The 21,533-nt window shown below is 41.5% G+C and overlaps 1 long non-coding RNA gene across 1 annotated transcript; it reads left to right on the top strand.

Annotated features, from left to right (window-relative positions):
* The first annotated feature begins 13,922 nt into the window (after nucleotides 1–13,922).
* Nucleotides 13,923–14,986, top strand: LOC145157163 (uncharacterized). The gene is made up of 2 exons (XR_013737130.1): nucleotides 13,923–14,382; nucleotides 14,512–14,986. It is a non-coding gene; the product is annotated as an uncharacterized LOC145157163 (long non-coding RNA).
* The last annotated feature ends 6,547 nt before the right edge of the window (nucleotides 14,987–21,533 follow it).

The following is a 21,533-nucleotide window of genomic DNA, read 5'->3' as shown; positions in this document are numbered from 1 at the left end:
TGTTGGGTCTCGCGGGCTATTATCGCAGGTTCATCCAGAACTTCTCCAGAATCGCTAAGCCTTTAACTACCCTGACACAAAAAGGTGTAACCTTTAGTTGGGGAGTTAAGCAAGACACTGCGTTTCAAACCTTGAAACAGGCTCTATGCAGCGCACCTATCTTGTCCCTGCCCGAAGGGACGGAAGACTTCGTAGTCTATTGTGATGCATCCAATCAGGGCCTTGGGTGTGTGCTCATGCAGAGAGGAAAGGTCATCGCCTATGCCTCGAGGCAGTTGAAAACACACGAGGTCAATTACACAACTCATGATTTGGAGTTGGGAGCAGTGGTCTTTGCGTTAAAGATCTGGAGACACTATCTCTATGGAACCAAGTGCACTATCTTCACCGACCATAAGAGCTTGCAGCATATTTTTGATCAAAAGGAGTTAAACATGAGACAACGGCGATGGGTAGAGCTACTCAGTGACTACGAGTGTGAAATTCGCTATCATCCTGACAAGGCCAATGTGGTAGCAGATGCCCTCAGTCGAAAGGAGTATTCAGGGCGTAAGGTGAAGGCACTAACAATGACCATCCATTCCCATTTATCCGCGCAAATCAAGGAGGCTCAGCTGGAAGCCTTAAAACCAGAGAACATGCCGGGTGAAGCCTTGAGAGGAATGGAAAAGAACCTAGAGATCAAGGGAGACGGAGTCTATTATTTCATGGGCCGGATCTGGACCCCAAAGTTCGGTGGTTACAGAGAGGTTGTAATGAACGAAGCTCACAAGACTAAATACTCCGTTCACCCAGGTTCGGATAAGATGTATCTGGATCTCAAACAACTCTATTGGTGGCCAAACATGAAAGCAGAGATTGCTATCTTCGTGGGCAAGTGCCTGACTTGCGCCAAGGTGAAGGTCGAATATCGGAAGCCCTCAGGTCTACTTCAGCAGCCGGAAATACATGAGTGGAAGTGGGAAAGGATAACCATGGATTTTATCACCAAGTTACCCAGATCTCCGAGTGGGCACGATGCCAACTGGGTAATTGTCGATCGGTTGACGAAGTTCGCCCACTTCCTGCCAATCAAAGAAAGCTTCAAGATGGAGAGACTCACACGGATCTACCTTCAAGAGATAGTTCGCCTTCATCGTGTACCTGCATCCATTATCTCCGATCGAGATAGCAGGTTTACATCGAGGTTCTGTCAGTCACTACAGAAAGCTCTTGGAACTAAGTTGGATATGAGCACGACTTATCATCCGCAGACTGATGGACAGAGTGAGAGAACAATTCAGACATTGGAAGACATGTTGAGAGCCTGCGTCATCGATTTCGGCACATCATGGGACACTCATCTTCCTTTGGTTGAATTTTCCTACAACAACAGCTACCATAACAGCATCAAGGTTGCGCCGTTTGAAGCCCTCTATGGCCGTAAGTGCAGATCCCCTCTATTCTGGGCTGAGGTGGGTGACACGCAGCTAGCCAGGGGTCAAGTTCCCGACAGTACTCTCACTGGTCCTGAGATCATGCGAGAGACAACTGAAAAGATTGTGCAAATCCGAGAACGACTGAAAGCCTCACGAGATAGACAAAAGAGCTACGCCGATAAGAGACGAAAACCCTTGGAGTTCCAGGTTGGTGACCGCGTCCTTCTGAAGGTCTCACCCTGGAAAGGCATGATACGCTTTGGGAAGCGTGGAAAGCTAAACCCAAGGTACATTGGACCATTTGAGATCCTTGTTAGGATCGGTCCCGTAGCATACAAACTCCAACTACCGCGAGAGCTCAGCAACATCCACCCTGTTTTCCACGTATCGAACCTAAAGAAGTATCTGTCCGATGAGACACTTGTGATTCCTCTCGACGAAATCGAATTAGACGAGGGTCTACACTTCGTGGAAGAACCTATCAAAATCATGGATCGGGAAGTCAAACGAATAAAACAAAGTCGCATTCCGATAGTGAAGGTTCGCTGGAATGCCAAGCGGGGACCTGAATTCACTTGGGAGCGCGAAGATCAGATGAAACAGAAGTATCCGCATCTCTTTCCTAATCCATGATTTGTGTTCTATGTTCGAATTTCGGGACGAAATTCCCTCTAACGGGGGGATGATGTCACATCCCGAAACTTTGTCCGTTTCCGTTACGCGATTTCCGTTAATAAAATTTCGAATTCATTAACTTTTCCGTCAAACTTCTTGGTTTAGAAAATAATCTAGTTATATATAATTAAATTATTTACGAGTCGGAACCAAAAATCGCGCGGAAACCCGAATATCTCGAAAAAAAATCAATCAAATCCGGCCTAAGTGAGTTTACAGCCGTAAACTCGTTTACGACCGTAAACTCGTTTACGGCCGTATACCTGTTTACGGCTAGCAAAGAGGGGACCCCCACCACCGACCACAAAACCCCTATAAATACGAGACCTCCACCTTCATTTGAACATTTCTGGCCGAAAACTCTCTCATTCTCTCTCTAAAAACCTTGACCGTAAACACCTAAAAACACCTTCAAACTTCGGGAAACATCGAGAAGCACCGTTTGGAGTCACTTCGGAACGTCTGTAAACGCTTATCTCTTCGAAATCAGCACCATCATTCTTGCGTTTACGGTCCATCTTCAAAGACCGTAAACCCTGTTCTTGAGTTTACGGTCCAAGCTTTCAAAGACCGTAAACTCTGTTCTTGAGTTTACGGCCGTAAACTCACCAAGCCTTCAGAAACCGTAAACTACCAGTCGACCGTAAACCCTTGTTCACGGCCGTAAACACCTTTTAAGTGGTGTTTTTGGCTGAAAACCCACTTTCATCGATTCGATCAAGTCCCGGTAACATTCCTCAACCGAATACAAGTGTTCCTCTAACACTTTATCTAACGAAATCGCTAATTTAGATACATATATGTATTTATTTGATAATAGGATTTCGTTAAGTGTCACGTGCAACAACTCGAGGATCTTCATTTCAGTCAACGCTTTCACACAACAACTGTGAGTTCATACCCCTACATTTTCCGCATTTTTAATGTTTTCAGGGGGGAATGCAAGCTAAACATAAATGTTTTCAAAAACTTATGCAAATCTCATACTTTAACCCTTTTGTACTGTGTTGAGCATAAGGGACGTTTTCACTAAAAATTGCATAGTTTTTCCGGACACGCTATTCACTACATTATACATGCGAACTATAATCGGTATAGTTTGGGCTTTTCTAAACATAACAAGTACCAAAACTTTCACTACTAAACCTATGTGCTAAGACAGAAACAATTTACAGTTACATCACTACTTTATCATGGTTTTCATAACGGTAATTATCACTACATACGGTATACATACGGATTTTCACTATGGTAAGACGCTACTACACTACATGTAAACTAGATTGTACGATACTGTGAGGCGCTACTTTACTACTGTACCCTTAGGTGTACAGGGATAAATCCTATCATTGTATAACCAGAGTCTCCTGGAGGGAGAGCATGAGATTTGTGAATAGATCTATTCGGGACTGACAATCCCACATCTGGACTGCTAGTTACAGTTAGGCGGGCACGCCTGAGATGTACAAATGTCATTTAACTCGACGCCTGAAGAACGTTGGAAAGGTCTCTAGTCATATCAAGCATGGTTATACGACTCACAATATGTATAAATCACCTTTAGTTTACAACTTAACACTCTTCAACAGTTTAATTTACGTTAAATAGAACTGATAAACACTACAGCTGGAGAATTTTCAGGGTTTTCAAACAGAAACGAGCATACAATGGTTTCACGCACGAAATGCTATTACATCATGATTAGCATTAGCTAGTCACATGAAGTAATAATTTCGCATATCACTACAGTTTTCAGTGACAATCATTCATGGTTTTATACAGAATTGAAATCACTACTTTCTCACTAAAGAAAATATCGGATTTTCTTGGAACTATACAATTATTTTACGAACTCATCAACGATTTTTCATTGCAAATCACTGCTTATGAACTCACCAGCTTTATGTTGATACTCTTTCAAACTGCTTGTATTCTCAGGAAATCAGTAGACAGGTACTTGCTGGATTTTCGAGGAACTGGACCAATAAGAGTTTTAAGTTTATACTATACAAAGCTATTGAATGTAATTCAAACAAAGTTCCAGACAAAGTTTCAAACTGATGTAAACATTTTTATTTTAGTATTCAATGTACTGGTTGTGTTGCTATGATTGCTATTATTCATTGGTTGTGATGTTATACATGACGTCTTCCGCCCCGGAACGTTTCCGCCATCGGTTTCGGGGTGTGACACCAGGCCTATACATGGTCTTATTCTAAGGCCCAACATCATATAATCATTAAGGCCCAAACTATGGCCCATCTATGGCCCAATTTTCCAAATTTGGCCCAAACCCCTTACATGGGCCTTACCCTAGGCCCATTAAATTATTCTAGTCCAATTGCTTGACTTTGGATGGCCCATTAATAACCCAATCATCAAGGCCCAATAGAGAGGCCCAACAATAAACCCAAATGAAATTAGGGTTTCACATAAAGTGATGATTAGGGTTAAGTTTCCTACTTAACCCATTAAGGACTTAATCTATTAAGTCCAATATCGCTTAGATTAATCTTTGCCAATGATTATTATTTAATATCTCAAGTTATTAAATAATTTCCGTGTGTCCCGATTAATTCCCCCAAATTAGGGTTTCATGGCATTAGGGTTTTCCAAACCCTAATTAGGGTTTCCAACCCAATACTAGCTCATTAATTAATTTGTTGGGCTTTTAGATCAATTAGGGCTTTATTGGGCCTATTAAGCCCACTAGAATATTATTAAGCCCATTAGGGTTTTAATAGGTCCATTAGAGTCCATTAGGGCTTACAAGGCCCATTAGGGTTTACAAGCACCCTAAACGAATCAAACTCACAAAGCAAGCACACCGCCACCCGACACGGCGGCCGGTGGCGGCAGGAGGCGGCAGCCACCACCCTATGGTGGTGGTTTGATTTTTCCTTTCATTATTCCAATTGCTTTACAATTTACAATGAACTCACAAATAAACACACACACACTACACTAATTAAACATGCACAGCCACCCTATGGTGGCCGGCGGCGGCGGATGGTGGCGGTGGCCTTTTCTTGTTTTTCCAGCCATCACACTGTTGGAACTAGCTAGCTTTTCACAAGCTTTTCAGGAAATAAGAACCAATGTAACATGAGGAAAAACGTAAGAGATATTAGGCAAAATGCTTCTGTGTTTTATTTCAAAGTAAAATGGGGATGATAACAGCGTATATTTTGCGATGCTACTTAAAGAAAACTTGCAGAAATAATCGGAGCTAACTCCACTAAGCCAAAGACTAGGACTTAGTGGCTTTGAATTATTCTACTACTTCTACTAAAAAAACGTGCATAAAACAAATTAAAATACACTGAATTACTTTGACATTCTCCCCTTAATTTAGTGTTTTGTGATTGGTTTTATTCCAATCAAGTCCCTCATTTCTTCGTGCTTGATCCTTGCCATTGTCTTTGTGAGAATATCAGCCTTTTGCTTCGTGCCACACACATGATTCACAACAATCTCCCCATTTTCGACACACTCTCTAATAAAGTGATACCTTATGTTTATGTGTTTGCTACGCCCATGAAAAACCGGATTCTTCATCAAATCTAAGGCTGAACGATTATCAACAAAGAGAGTCACAGGTGGTACTTTTTGTCCTGTTATATCAGTTAGAAGTCAGCGGAGCTAAATGCCTTGACAGGCTGCTGTGGTTGCAGCCATAAACTCTGTTTCACATGATGATAGAGCTACACTTCGTTGCTTCTGTGATGCCCATGTTACCAGATTCCCATTCATATAGAATGTTGTCCCACCTGTGCTCTTCCCATCATTCATATCTTTTCCAAAATCACTGTCAGAGTACCCTATAAGGGTGACTCTACCTTCACTTCTGGTGTAAGTCGAGCCATAATTTAAGGTACCCTTTATGTACCTAAGTATTCCTTTTACAGCTTGGAGATGCTTGATTGTTGGTTTCTCCATAAATCTACTTACTACCCCTACTGAAAACGAGAGATCCGGACGAGTGTGAGTTAGGTACCTTAGAGCACCTACAATGCTTCTGTATTCAGTAGGATCAACCAGTTCTCCTTCTTCATTCTTGCTCAACTTTATCTTGTGCTCTATTGGAGTTCTTGTGGCATTACAATCCAGCATTCGATTCTTGTTTAAGAGATTCTTTGCATAAGCCTCCTGTTTCAATGTTATTCCTGTACTGTGTTGGTTGACTTCGATTCCTAAGTAATAAGTCAACAGGCCAAGATCACTCATCTCGAACTTAACTTTCATCTCCAGCTTGAACTCCTTTACATCTGAGTTGCAGCTTCCTGAGACCAAGAGATCATCGACATACACACCCACAATTAATGTGTTTCCTCCTTTTCTTCTTGTATAAATTGAATACTCTTGTAAACATCTGTTAAATCCCAGCTCCTTCAAATAACTATCAAGGCAGGCGTTCCATGCCCTTGGCGCCTGTTTCAACCCATATAGAGCTTTTGACAGTTTGTATACCTTACCAGACTGACCTTTCTTCTCGAATCCCTCTGGCTGTACTACATACACTTCTTCTTCCAGCTTTCCATTCAAGAATGCTGACTTCACATCGAGATGATGGACCTTCCACCCATTTGCACCGGCGAGAGCTAAAATCACTCGAACAGTTTCAATTCTAGCTATCGGCGCAAATACCTCTTCATAATCTACCCCATGCTTTTGCACATAACCTTTTGCTACAAATCTTGCCTTGTGCTTTATGATCTTCCCTGCTGGATCTCACTTTACCTTGAATACCCATTTCAAGCCGATCGGTCGTCGATCCTTTGGAAGTTCGACTAGGCTCCATGTCTTGTTCTTTTCTATCGATTCTATCTCTGCTTCCATCGCCTTCACCCATTCTCATTTGTTCTTTGCTTCATGGTACGATGTGGGCTTCTCTTCATCTTGGACCAACATCAATCGGTCTATTTCTTCTGCGGTCATCGGCACTGTGCTTTCATATAGGTCCGTGAGAAGGCGATAACGTTTCGGGGCTCCACCACCTATGGAACTAGACGTTGTGCTCGACTGATTTGCCGGTGAGTTTGGAGAATTTGGTGTTATCGGAGAATTTGGGGTCGATGGAGGATTTGACGTCGATTGTGAGTTTAGGGGTTCTTCAAGTGGGCCTGTATTAGGAGTGGTGGGCTCCGATTCATTCATACTCCAGTCTTCATCATCTGGTGGCCCATAATTATTTGATTCATCTGGGTTTTCAGATCCATCTCCATAATTCTCATAACCGTCATTGTTGACCTCAGCAAAGTCAAAACCAACAACGGTGAAAGTCACGCCCGGCATATTTCTGATCTTTGTAGTCTTCTCCCATGTCCATGTTTGATTTTCTTCAAACACAACATTCCTACTTACAAACATTTTCCCTGTATCAGGATCCAATAACCGATACGCCTTTGATCCCTTCTCAATTCCCAAATGTACCACCTTTTTACTTCTTTCATCTAATTTATTTAGATGATTCTTTGCAATCATCATATGTGCAACACACCCAAAGACTCGAAGATGCCCAACATGTGGTTTTCGACCAGTCCACATCTCATAAGGTGTTGAGTCATCGAGAGCTTTGGTGTTGATCATGTTCAAGACATACACCGCATGGTTCACTGCCTCTCCCCACAGTACTTCCAGTACATTCATAGTCTTCAGATTACTCCTCACCATCTCCAAAATCGTCCGGTTTCGTCTCTCCACAACCCCATTCTGTTGTGGAGAGTATGGGGATGTGTAATGACGCTCGACACCAATTTCATTGCAGAATCTAGTGAACTCATTAGACAAGAACTCACCACCACAATCCGTCCTTAACACCTTTATCTTCTCCCCTGTTTCAGTTTCCACTTTTGCCTTGAAATTTTTAAAAGTTTGAAAGGCTTCATCTTTGGTTTTTAGCAAATACACCCACATTACTCTACTAAAGTCATCAACAAGTAACATAAAGTACCTATTGCCAGCAGGTGTGGGAGGTGTAACGGGTCCACACAAATCACCATGTATGAGCTCTAGCTTCTTCGATGCTCTGTAATTTGTATGTGATGGGTAGGGCTTCCTGGACTGTTTTCCCACTAAGCATCCTTCACACGGTTGTGTTGGAATGTTTATCTTTGCCATTCCTTCAACCAATTGCTTGTCTGACATCTCCTTTAATGCTCTAAAGTTGACATGCCCCATTCTCGCGTGCCATAGCCACGTTGGATTTGTGAGTTCAGCAACTAGACACGATGAACTCACCTCCTCCAGTTCGATTTTGTACAGTTGAGTCTGAGATCTAGGCACCTTCATCAGCAATCTACCCCCTTTGTCATGAACCCATAGAAATGGTTCCTTTATCTTGATCTCATCACCTCCTTCAGATAACTGACCAAGACTTATTATATTGCTGCACAAATCTGGTATATAATACACCTCCTGAAGCTTTCTTTGATCTCCATTCTTGCATTGAAATACAATTGACCCCTTTCCTTCAATTCGAACTCTGGACTCGTTGCCAAATCGTACATAACCCTGTATCATCTTGTTTAATTCTCTGAATTTACTCTTGTCACCGGTCATATGATTGCTTGCCCCTGAATCCAAATACCACACTTTTGATTGACGTTGTTCATCTTCCTTCCCTTTCAAGTGTGGATTCACCCTCTCTTCATTCGAGAACACTTCTCCTATTTCTTCCTTTGTTTCAAGTGAAGCCAACAACAGAGCAGGTTCGTTCTCTACATGATCTTGAATCAAATTGTTTTCTTGTGTTCTTTCTTTTCTGGGATTTTTGCATTCAGCCGCATAATGCCCATGTTCTTGGCAATTATAGCACAGGACCTTACTTTTGTCTTGATTGCTTGTTGCTCTACGTTGGCCTTCTCTCTGTTGTGGTAATTTCCTCGTCCACGACCACCTCGACCACCGAAATTGCTACTTCTGCCACGACCTCTGCCTTTTCCTCGTGAGTTCCCTCGATTCCCTATGAACTTGGAATCGTCATCTGACTTTTTCTTGTATCTTTCGGACCATTCTTGGTGTGTTAGAAGTAACTTTCGATCATCCTTCTCTTCATGCCCTTTCATTCGTTCTTCGTGGGCCTTTAAACGACCTACGACTTCTTCGACCGTCATCGTCTCCAAATCTCCAAATTGTTCCAAGGTGGATGCAATTTGAAGGAATTTGGACGGGACTGCTCGTAATAGCTTCTTCACTACATACGATTCTTCAATTATGTCACCCAATGCTCGTATAGTGCTCACAATATTGTTTACTTTCACAGTAAACTGGTCTATCTCCTCCGATTCTTTCATCTTTAACGCCTCAAACTCTGTTTTCAAAGTTTGAATTCGTGCTGTCTTTACTCTGTCTGCTCCCAGAAACATCGTCTTCAAGGCATCCCATGCCTCTTTTGCTGTCTTTTTCTCCGATAGGGACAACAACAGATCCTCAGGGATACCTTGGTAGATAGCTGCCAAGGCCATCATGTCCCTTTTTGGATCTACAATTGTGTTTGATGTTCGTGGCTCGACTGCATCCCATACTCCTTGAGCCAGCATAAACACTCTCATCTTGATTGCCCAAGCTGCATAATTATCTCTTGACAACATCGGATAATGGAGTGTCAATTGCCCTTCTTTCTGACCATTGCTATTTCCTGAATTTCCTGTCATCTCTTCACGAGATTGATACTTGGGCATGCACCAGGTTGTGCTTTGATACCACACTGTTGGAACTAGCTAGCTTTTCACAAGCTTTTCAGGAAATAAGAACCAATGTAACAGGAGGAAAAACGTAAGAGAGATTGAGGTAAAATGCTTCTGTGTTTTATTTCAAAGTAAAATAGGGATGATAACAGCGTACATTTTGCCATGCTACTTAAAGAAAACTTGCAGAAATAATCGGAGCTAACTCCACTAAGCCAAAGACTAGGACTTAGTGGCTCTGAATTATTCTACTACTTCTACTAAAAAAACGTGCATAAAACAAATTAAAATACATTGAATTACTTTGACACACACACCACATACAACACTCTATCAGCAAATAAACATGCTCATAACACCAAAATATGCATCTCCATTGCTAAAAACGCACCAATCTCGGCCAGCCCCCATGGCGGCGAGAGGCAGTCGGACGGAAGACGGCGGAGACCCATGAAGACGGCAGCAACGATACAAGCGTCCACAGCGGCGCGCCAATGACCGGGGAAGCTGCCCGCTGCAACAGATTAATGTCCGACGACGATTGGTCTTCAACGAGAACAGCAGCGGCACGACGTCGGAAGCGTCGCGGTAAGGCTACGCGGTCGGAGGAACACTGACGACCATCGTGAGGTGTGTTGCGGCTGACGGCAGAAGGTGGAAGAAGAAGAAGAAAGGTGGAGCGGGGTGGCGTAGATCGTCATAATGACAGAATTAGTCCCTGCCCTTCAATTCTCTTTCAAATGAAATCCAAAACTTACATTTTAGCCCTCCCTTCCATAATTCCTTACAAAATAAAACCCCTGATTTACAATACAGCCCCTAAGCCTCTAAAATCCCATCAAATGAAGTCCCAGAAGTTACAATTTAGTCCATAAATTACCAAACGGCCCCTAATATCTTAATTATGACATAATCAGCCCTTCCACCTCATTTCCTTTTAAATTAAATTCAAATAATTACCACGGAGCCCCTGCCTTCATAAATAATTATAAACTGAGTCCCAAACTCACGCTTTTAACCCCCGACTTCTAAAAATGTGGCAATTAACTCCTCGAACCCAACACCCTGCATATATAATTATTTATTTAGGCTACTATTCGTTCATTAATTTATTTATTTAACTAATAAATAGACGGATGTTACATTAGTGAGTTCCCCAAATACCACATACCATACATATCAACTGGGCCATATATGCCATACATACTGTGAGCCATACATATCAATCATATATCAAATAAGGTGCTATGTGCCACACATAGTCTTGCTGTTATGTCACGGGCCGCCACGTGGTATTTCTTGCCAAGCCGGGGGCCACCCCCTGGGTCTTACAGACAAGTGCCAAGAGCCGCCTCCTGGTCTTCCATGCAAGTATCATAAAGACAGCTAGCATACATACTACTCTACTTAGTTATTGAGCATACATTGTGCCAGGAGCCACCTCCTGGTCTTACATGCATATTGCCTAAGGCTAACCCCTGGGTCTTCCTATCATACATAATAACATATTGTGTGCCAGGAGCCACCCCTGGTCTTTCATACATAGTGCCTAGGGCTAACCCCCGGGTCTTCCTACCATACATAAACTAAATGGGCTGGCATTATGGCCGTAGACCCATACAAACAGTGAAGAGACTCACCTCACAAGCTGACTGTAGAATCCTGCGAATAAACCTCTCGCTGCTAACTGGCAGATCCCCAAACTGCTGATCTCTCGACTCCCCGAGCTACCATTACCCAAAATAAAAATTAGTCCAAAACAATAATCCTCCTTAGGGTAAAATGACCATTTTACCCCTAGTCTAACTTGGTCCATATCTAAGGCCCAAAACCATAATACAAAAAGGACCAACACTAGGTAGGCTCCCCAAGCCCATTAGTGGCCCACTAATGGCCCAACTTGCTAAATTGGGCCCAATCCCTCTAATAGGCCTTACCCTAAGCCCAAACATATTCTTGGTCCAAATTATCTGACTTCTGATGGCCCACTAAGGCCCAAAGAACTAAAATCCAATGCATGGCCCAATCCGAGGCCCAATACACGCCAAGCCCATATTTGTTGAGTACGCGGGGCGTACTCCTCTATACGCTAAGCGTACTGGCTGAATGGTGTGTACGATGCGCGTACATGCATTTACGCCCAATGTACTCCACTTTTAAGTCACTTTTACCATTAAGTGCTTGATACTCTATTCCACCGGCTATAAACCACCGGCTATAAACACAGATCTAGGTACTCTTCAACATTTTAATCAATAATGTCACTGACTTGGTGACTTTACATGACTATAATAAGCCCAAACTCCAAAATGCCATTCTATTCTCATAAAAATGATCTTAACTCATGCATGAACCCAATAAGACATCCAAGATGGCAACTTTCTGCCTTATGGACTCATTTAGAACTGAGAGTGGCAACTCTAAGTCTAGGAATCAGATTTGAACCATAAAGCTCTATACTTGGGACCCAAAATAGTCCAAAACCTCACTATACTAGATCTAAGCATACACGAGGAAAGTTTATGGCTTTATACCTCAAGGTGATCTGAAATGGAACCACAATCTTGGATCTACTGCTTCTTCTTTGATCCACCACCTTGCTATGCTCTTCTCTTGCTTGGAAAATGGCTTCACAACACAAAAATGCTCTTCAATGGCTTCCTAAACTCCAAAAACACTCAAGGAAGGGTTAGGGTTTCGTGGTGGTTGTCTAAGGATGAGAGGGAGGCTGATATTTAGGACATTATGTTCTTTATATAGTGCTTAGCCCCCAAAATTAGGGTTTAGGATCTCTGAGCGTACGCTGGGCGTACTGCTCGAACCTCCCGCATTTCACTTTTCCAATACTACGCCGGGCGTACCCCAGCTTACGTTGGGCGTACTCGCCTAGTTGCCACCTTGCATGCATGGGCTGAAATGCAAGCTTTTCCATTCAGGGGCCAATTCTGCCAACAACTTCAAAGTACTATAACTTCCCCGTTCTAAGTCCGTTTCCGACGAACTTTATATCCACGAAAAGGTGGCGGGAAACCCTACGCTCTTAGTCACACCCCCAAGCCTAAAACCTTTCCGAATAAACCCAAGACCCATAAAAGACCGAATCGCCCCTACCTTTTGGCCTCCGAGACCACAACCGAGTACTTTCAAAATTGGGTGTTACATCTCAGCCCTAACTTAATTGTGATTAAGTCACTAGGCATAATGAATATTGTTGTATGAGGTTTATAAAAGCCGAGTATGTTTGACATGTATGCAAAAGTGTGGTGTGCTCGCTTTTATATAAATGAATGTTTCAAATTAATGAACATATGTACATGTATTAAACGTTGTGTACTTAAACATATAAATAAACATGCATCATAATAGCTTGAATCCTTAAAATACTATAGAGTTTCATAACATGTTTGTTATAATATGCAATGTCACATAAAAATCATATAATTTTGTATCGTATAGTATTTCTTGTGTGAAATGGTTATTTCTTGATAAAATAACTAAAATACGTATATGAAAAATTTATACTAGTTTATTCGTAACAATATGGTAAATTGCTAAATAATAATATTTTTATAAACTAGATTTATTTTATTTTCGCATAAAAAAGAAATTGATTTGTATAAACAAAATGTTTAGGCACATGTATTCCCTCCCGAAATAATTAAAATATTAAAAAGGGGCCGTAAGCACTCACCCTTGAAGCGTGAGTTTCAATCGTTCGAATTCGCTATCTTTGAGAAGCTTGACGTGAGAAACCGTAAATCTGCAATTCTTGAACATTGAAATACTTCTCAAGACTGTTTTGTAACAAATATGTACTATTTGGGATTGATTTGTAACTTCACTAAAGTATAGGGGCTTTTTGGTAATTTAATTAAATGGTTAGGACTATTTTAGTAAAAAAATAATACCAAATGAGGGGTTGTTTTAAACAAATAGGTTTAATGTTTGGGTTTGGGACCAATTTTGTAAGGTATTTGTCGAATGGGGGTAGATTTTGATAAATTTAAATGCAAGTTTGAGTTTCTTTAAATTTTGACTTGGTCAAAATCAAACGTGTTTTTGTTGAAGCCTTGGAGACGATCGGTTGGTCAAACTTAAGGGAAATTAGGGCTTATTTGTCCCCGTCATTTATTGAAGGATGAAAGGAATAAACGAAAGCGGGTGGAGTTGGGTGATAGCAGTCGGGAAGAGACGCACGAAGGAAGGGGGAAGGAAAATGCGAGGGCTCGCGACTTATGAAGAAGTTTCGTCGGAGGCGTTTCCGGAGTTCGGTCGAACCGAAGGAAGAGAAGAGACGAAAGCAGAGAGGCTCTCTCTCTTTCCCGTCCGGCTGCTAGATGCGAGGAAAGATGAGGTCCGAAGAGACGGAGGGGGATCGGTCCGGGGAGGCGTCGCGAGCAGCGACTTCAGTGAAGATGAGACCTTCGGAGGTCGTTGGTCGCTAGGAACAGAAGAGAGGGTGTGAGGGTGGGGCTGTGGTGGTTGCACGGTGGCCTCACGGTCGGCTGTTCATCGACGAAGATGGAGGCGAACAGAGATAGTGATGGTGGAACAAGGAGAGCAGGTGAGGGGGTCCGGTGGTTTTTGCTTGAATATCACAGGTCGTTTTCTTCTTCTTCTTTTTTTTTTGGTTTGTTTTCGCAGAATTCGATAGGCTTAAGCAGGTGTTTGGGATTGATTCTTGACAGAAATTGATGAATGGAATGGTGTTTGGGGTTAATGTTTTACAGGGAATCGATGGGTGTTTGGTTTCTTTGTTTGTCATGAAAGGGAACACGAAAAATGGGACTGTGATCGTGGCTAGAATAGGGAGGGGCAACAACCTCCTTCTTTGGTCTTTACCTGATATTGAGAGAAAGAATGCAAGTGAGAGTGAGATGGGGATGATAATCTGATCCTTAGATTTGATTTGATTTTAGGTTGAGTTTGAGTGTTCAGCTGTGCAAAACAAGACTTAGAAGAAACCTTAAATTTTGGCTGTCATTTTAAGGGTAAAGGGTAAAGAGTATAAGTTTTGTTTTAATATTTTATATAATGTATTTGTTTCAATGTGTATGTAATGTGTGTGTATTGAGGTATGTTTTAATTAGGTATGTATTTGTGTGCATTTGTTTGATTTGTTTGATTTGGTATGTATTATTGGTGTTTTCCTTTGGCATACACATATATGTATACTTAATATTTTTACAAACCATTTCTTAATAATTTTAATCTACTTTCATTTATCATGCATTATATATATATATATATATATATATATATATATATATATATATATATTAATTTGTTAAACCTTGGTATGTTAAATTTAAAATACACATATATAATATATATAACCAACCACATGTAATTGATCATGACACATGTCCATACCCATATATACATACATATATATGGTCGTTCACGAAATTATTGAGTCTTGCGCTATTTCCATCGTTAAATCCACCACAACCAGTTTGGATTTCTATATTTTTCCGGAATACATTACCAATAATAGAAATTATGTCGAAATCAATGGTTTAAGGTTTCACGATTAACAATCTGAAAATGTCTGATTTTTTTTTTTAACTTTTATAAATATTTTTACTACAAATATTTCAAATATGAAATTAAATATTGTGCTATAGGCCAAAAATGCTTTCAGAATTTCCATTTGAGGTGTGCAAGTCCGTCAACGGATAAAAGCGATTTTAGCGGTTTTAAGAATATCAGTATTATACTGGTTTTGGATTCTTAAAACGATTGTATCTTTTGCATACAAACTCTGTTTTGGACGTTCTTTGTATTTTCGAAATCAGGGAAACACATACTACGAGACTTGAGTGTTTTACTTGATAAAAAATTTCAGTTTTTCAGACGTATTCCTAGAGTTGCAGTTTGAGTTGTTTGATTTGTTTGCCAGATTACATATTTGGTAGTAAGATACCATCTGGTAGACTGGTATCTTATAATAGTTGAAATGAACTCATTTATTTCACATAAGATGCACTAAAACTCAATTAGTCAAATTACCAAGAGGTTTACTATGAACTTGACCGTTCACAGTCTTTGACCTAAATTTCGGGATGTCACAAACCTGCTGAATCAATTTCGTCGTTTTAAGTATCACTTCCGTACTCCCCATGACCCGCTGACCGACCTCACCCTAATATATCGGGGTCCTACACTTCCTCCCATAGAGCATCATAAAAGGAGGTCGATCAATGTTGGCGTGATAATTGTTGTTATATTAAAATTCCGCCAAAGGAAAATATGTATCCAACTATCGCCAAAATCCAGTACACATGCTCGCAGCATGTCCTCTAATGTCTGGATAGTTCGCTCATTCTGACCATCAGTCTGATGGTGGAAAGTCGTGCTAAAATGCAGACGAGCACCCAACTCATCGTGGAATTTCTTCTAGAACATGAAAGTAAATTGAACATCCCTATCAGAGTACCATCAGGATGTGTACGGTCACGCCTTCGCCTTCCTACGATCCTCGGAAGTACCTGAAACCATAACAAAAAACTGTAAGTCAACGCTTAGTGAGTTTCTCCCAAAGTACCACCACACAATACACATATCATATACAAACAAGTATGTTGGGTCCAATCAGTCATCGAACTGGAATACCCCCGGGTCTACAGCCATCGGTCTGGATTACCCCTGGCCCAATCAGTCATCGGGCTGGAATGCCAATATGCAACAGGTCCACTCAGTCATCGGACTGGAATACCAATATACAGCGGGCCCACTCAGTCATTAGACTGGAATACCCTCGGTTTCACTCAGCCATCGGGCTGAATACCCCCGGTCTGTTGACTCACGCACAAAGTAGTAAAGTCTCAACCCAACACAATATGTCGACATATAATATATAACAAACCAAATCAACAGACAGATAATCATGCAACCAGAAATCAGAGGTAGTCCTACAAATCTACCGGTCTACGCATATCGGCAACTATCATATAATCATACAGGTCTATCCCATACTCAGCATATCATGAATCAATATATAATAGGATATCAATCCAATGGGTCGGCCTTGGTGCCTTCGACCCGTAAGTACAGTGAGGAAAACTCACCTCTCAATCTGAATAATAGCTGATGAAGTCCCGATTCCAAATCTCAGCTCTAACCGACACCTATCCATCCAAATGAGCAATTCTCAAACACAATCCAAAATACCCAAAATACCCCTAGGTCAAACTTGGTTAAAATCAGGTAAAAGTCAAAATTCCCACAAAGTCAACCGAGTTAACCCTGCTGAGTACACCCAACGTACAAGACGATTGACCAGGTACGGGTCTGTTGACCACATACGCACAGTGTACACCTTGTATGCCCAATGTACGCATCTGGCTGCCAACCCAACTCATTAAGAGCTTAATCCTTAAGCCCTTAAGTCCATTTTCCAGATCCAAGTCCAAAATGATGTATTTTACCATAAAGTTTTCAACTTTATTGTCTTGCATGGCCATTAAGTGCCCAACACCAAAGATCCTAACCTCTTAATCCATTAAGACCATGAATGAGAAGAAACTAGTGTCCAAAATTACATTTCTATGACTCAAGAGGCTCCAAAACCTCTGAAAGGACAACTCAAATGGATTAGAGTAACCCCTACTCATATCTATGTGTAAGATGAAAATGACTATACACTCACTTGATAAGGAGTGATTCGGACAACACTTCGCTTCTTAAAATAATTTCCTTCGATAAAACAAGGAAGTTTGCTTGAAAACCGGGCTCCGCGCGGGCAAAGTTTCAAACTTAAAAACTCCTTTTTTCGGAGCCTTCGGGCGCTCCGGGGCTTTCTTCTAGTGCTAGGGAGGTTCCCTAGGCTTCGGGTGGATTAGGATGGCTAGAGAGAGAGTAGAGTGAGAAAGATATAGCTTAAAAGTGTGAGAAATGAGGCTGCCTCGCACCCCTATTTATAGGGTCGAGGCCTCGCAGTACGCGGGGCGTAGTAACACGCGTCGGATCTTCGGTGGAGCATCGTGGCTTATTTAGGACCACAGGAGAAGTCAAACCGCACAGCGTACTCCTCCTCGTACGCGGGGCGTACTTCTGTACGCAGGGCGTCCGAAGGTACGCTGGGCGTACCCCTCGCATCAACTCGCAATTTCTTGTCTCGACTTCTAAAATTCATAACTTTCGCATAAGATCTCCGTTTTTTACGTTCTTTATATCCACGCATAGGCGGGACCGTACTCTACAACTTTTGCTTAGACCCCTTCGGCTAATTTTGACTTTATTTTTTTTAAAAGTTATATTTTTAACAGGCCGGGATTATAAAGTCCGTTAAAAATTCATAACTTTTTCATCCGACTTCCCTTTCGTCTGTCTTTTTATCATTGAGCTACTATTAACGAGACCTTCGATTCTCGTTTAGGTCGTGTCGGTCGAAAACCGTTCGATCTACTATTCGAACTCCGGGCTGTGTACTGCTAAGCCGAAACTTAGAAAAATCATAACTTCCTCATACGAAGTCAGATTTGGGCGTTCTTTTTATGCACGCTCTCGGTTTAACGAACACTACGACTTTCGTTTAGATTGATAAGGCTAAAAAGCATTGTATCGTAAATTCACTATTTACGTCACACAGTGTCATGCCGGTTCTGTCGCAAAACTTTGACATACCATAACTTCTTTGTTATAACTCGGATTTCGGCGTTCTTTATATATCCGGAATCCTTGTCACGACCACTACAACTTTATTCATAGATATCGGGTTTATCTAACATTTTATTTTTGACGATTATTTTTATCATTTATTTATTATATTATTATAAACAAGTAATAAGCACACAAAAGCACATAATTCACATAATATTCAAGTAATTCATCTTTATTACTTTAAAACGAGTTACAATGGTTGACCTAGACTATTACATTATCATTAATGCTTAGCCCAGAAACACGGACGTTACAATTCTGTCCCCCTTAGGATGATTCCGTCCTCGGAATCATGCATCAGCAAACAAATACGGATAGTGACTCATCATGTCACTCTCCATTTCCCAAGTGAGATTTGGCCCATTCGAATGTTTCCATCGCACAAGCACTAAGTCGACCATCTTGCGTCGCAACTTCTTCATCTTACGGTCAACAACCTCCTCGGGCTCTTCAATTAGCTTCTTATTCGCATCCATCCTTAACTCTGAAATTGGAATTATGTCGGGAACTTCTCCCGTGAACTTCCTCAAATAACACATATGGAATGTGTTATGAATATCCTCTAGTTCTTCTTGTATTTCTAGCTTGTAAGCTTGGTTCCCAATCCTCTGAAAAACTTTGAACGGTCCAATGAACCTCAGACTCAACTTTCCTCTTTTCCCAAATCTTATAAGTCCCTTCCACGGTGAGACTTTAAGCAAAACCGAATCTCCAACTTCGAATGTCACTGGTCGTCTTTTCTTGTCAGCATAGCTCTTTTGACGATCCTGAGCTGCTAACATCCTTTCCCTAATTACTTTCAGCTTTTCAGCAGTCTGATGGACTATCTCGGGGCCCATAAACTGCTTTTCTCCAGCTTCAAGCCAACAAGACGGTGTACGACACTTTTATCCATACAAAGCTTGATAAGGTGCCATCTTGATGCTCGAATGATAACTATTGTTGTAGGAAAATTATACCAGAGGTAAATGTTCATCCCAGTTACCTTGGAACTCCAGGGTACACACTCGTAGCATATCTTCAAGTGTTTGAATCGTTCTTTCGCTCTGACCATCGGTCTGCGGATGGTAGGCTGTACTTAAACACAACTTCGTACCCAATTCCTCTTGTAGACTCCTCCAAAACCTTGACGTGAAACGAGTATCACGATCTGATACAATCGTTAAAGGAACACCGTGAAGTCTTACTACTTCCTTCACGTAAGCATATGTGAGCTTATCCATAGACCATCTTTCATTGGTCGCTATTAAGTGTGCACTCTTAGTGAACCGGTCAACGACCACCCAAATCATGTCGTGACCGTCCTTCGTTCTGGGCAGTTTAGTGACAAAATCCATGGTGATGTCTTCCCACTTACCCATGGGTATAGGTAAAGGTTCTAAACTTCCATACGGTTTCTGATGTTGTGCCTTAACTCTCGCACATGTCACACACTCGGCCACATACTTTGCAACATCGAGCTTCATTGTCGGCCACCGGTAGTAGGGTTTAAGATCCCTATGCATTTTCATGCTGCCGGGATGAATCGAGTACATGGTATTGTGAGCTTCTTCCATCAGAAGATCTCTTATTCCTCCCGTTTTGGGTACCCAAATCCTATCTTGGAATACCTTCAATCCTTGATTATTCGTACCAAACACCAGCGTTTTTCCCAAACGCTCTTCCTTTCGGTCATTTTTCTCTGAAGCTTCTTCCTGAGCTTTCTTGATGCTCTCCACAATCGTTGAGACAACTTCAATCCTTAATGTCCTTGGCCTTTTCTTTTCAAGACTCACTTTTCGGCTTAAAGCATCACCTACGACATTTGCTTTTACAGGGTGGTAAAGTATCTCGCAATCGTAATCTATAAGCAACTCTAGCCAGCTTCGTTGTCTCATATTCAATTCCTTCCGATTGAAGAGATACTGAAGAATTTTATGATCAGTGAAAAGCTTGCACTTCGTGCCGTAAAGATAATGCCTCCATATCTTTAGTACAAATACTACCGCTGCCAAATCCAGATCATAAGTGGGGTAGTTCTTTTCATGTTCTTTCAATTGTCTCGATGCATATGTTATCACCTTATCCTTTTGGGTCAGAGCGTAACCTAACCCAACTCCAGATGCATCGCTATAAACTGCGAAGTCTTCAATTCCCTCGGGCAGAGAAAGAATCGGTGCTTCCCACAACTTCTTCTTTAGCTTCTCGAAGGCTTCTTCGTGTTTCTCACTCCAAGTATAAGTGGCTCCTTTATGGGTCAAAGCTGTAACACTCCATTTTTCAAGTAGCTTCAAATTCATCCCTTGAATTTTAATTATGTCATTTTTGGCCCTTGGTTTGGAAGGAAGTGGTAAAAGGAGGCGCTAGTGGCAAAATGGGAATTTTTGGGAATCTGAAGTAGTACGCTGGGCGTACATGTGAGTAAGCTAAGCGTACTAGGGCGTGCCCTAATACGCTGGGCGTACGCGTGCTAGGGTGGAACCCTAACTTTTCGGGTTTGTGGATTATTTAAGCACCTTATGGACCATTTCCTCTCATCTCTTTCAACCTTCACACCTCCCTTAGCCGATTTGAGAGAACCCTAGCCTCCTAGTGATCATTCTTGAGCTTAGAAGTGTGTTTTTGTGCCTTTAAGAAGAAGCTTGTGCATCAAGGAGTCAAGGAGGGAAGATTGGCATGTAGATCTTGGTTCATCATCTGTTTTGGGAGCTCCAGAAGGTACAAAGTTGTTACCTTTGTGCCTATTTCTTCTAGATCTATCCTTGGTAGCTTATTTGCATTCTTTTGTCCCACAAAGTCCCATTATAATGCATAAATCATTTTGGATGATATAAGCTGTCCTTTCAGACCCTAGGATGGGTCCTAATGTTGGGTTTTCTATGCATCAAATACACTCTAAAACTAGGCAGCGGAAAAATCGAAACAACGATATACCTAAGTGTACATGCATCCTATGGATCTATGGCTTCATGCTAATTACATCAACCCTAGAAAACTAAAACATAAGTAAGAAAACATACCTCTTATGTATCCCTTGATCTCCATGCTTAAGATCTTGAACCTCCATGAAGTTGCTTGGATGAAAGGATCCAAACCAGAATCCCTCTAA

This window comes from Lactuca virosa, chromosome 2 (genome assembly GCF_052849685.1).
Source record: "Lactuca virosa cultivar CGN04683 chromosome 2, Lactuca_virosa_CGN04683_v6, whole genome shotgun sequence".
NCBI lineage: Eukaryota > Viridiplantae > Streptophyta > Magnoliopsida > Asterales > Asteraceae > Lactuca > Lactuca virosa.
This window is presented reverse-complemented; position numbering and strand designations above follow the sequence as displayed.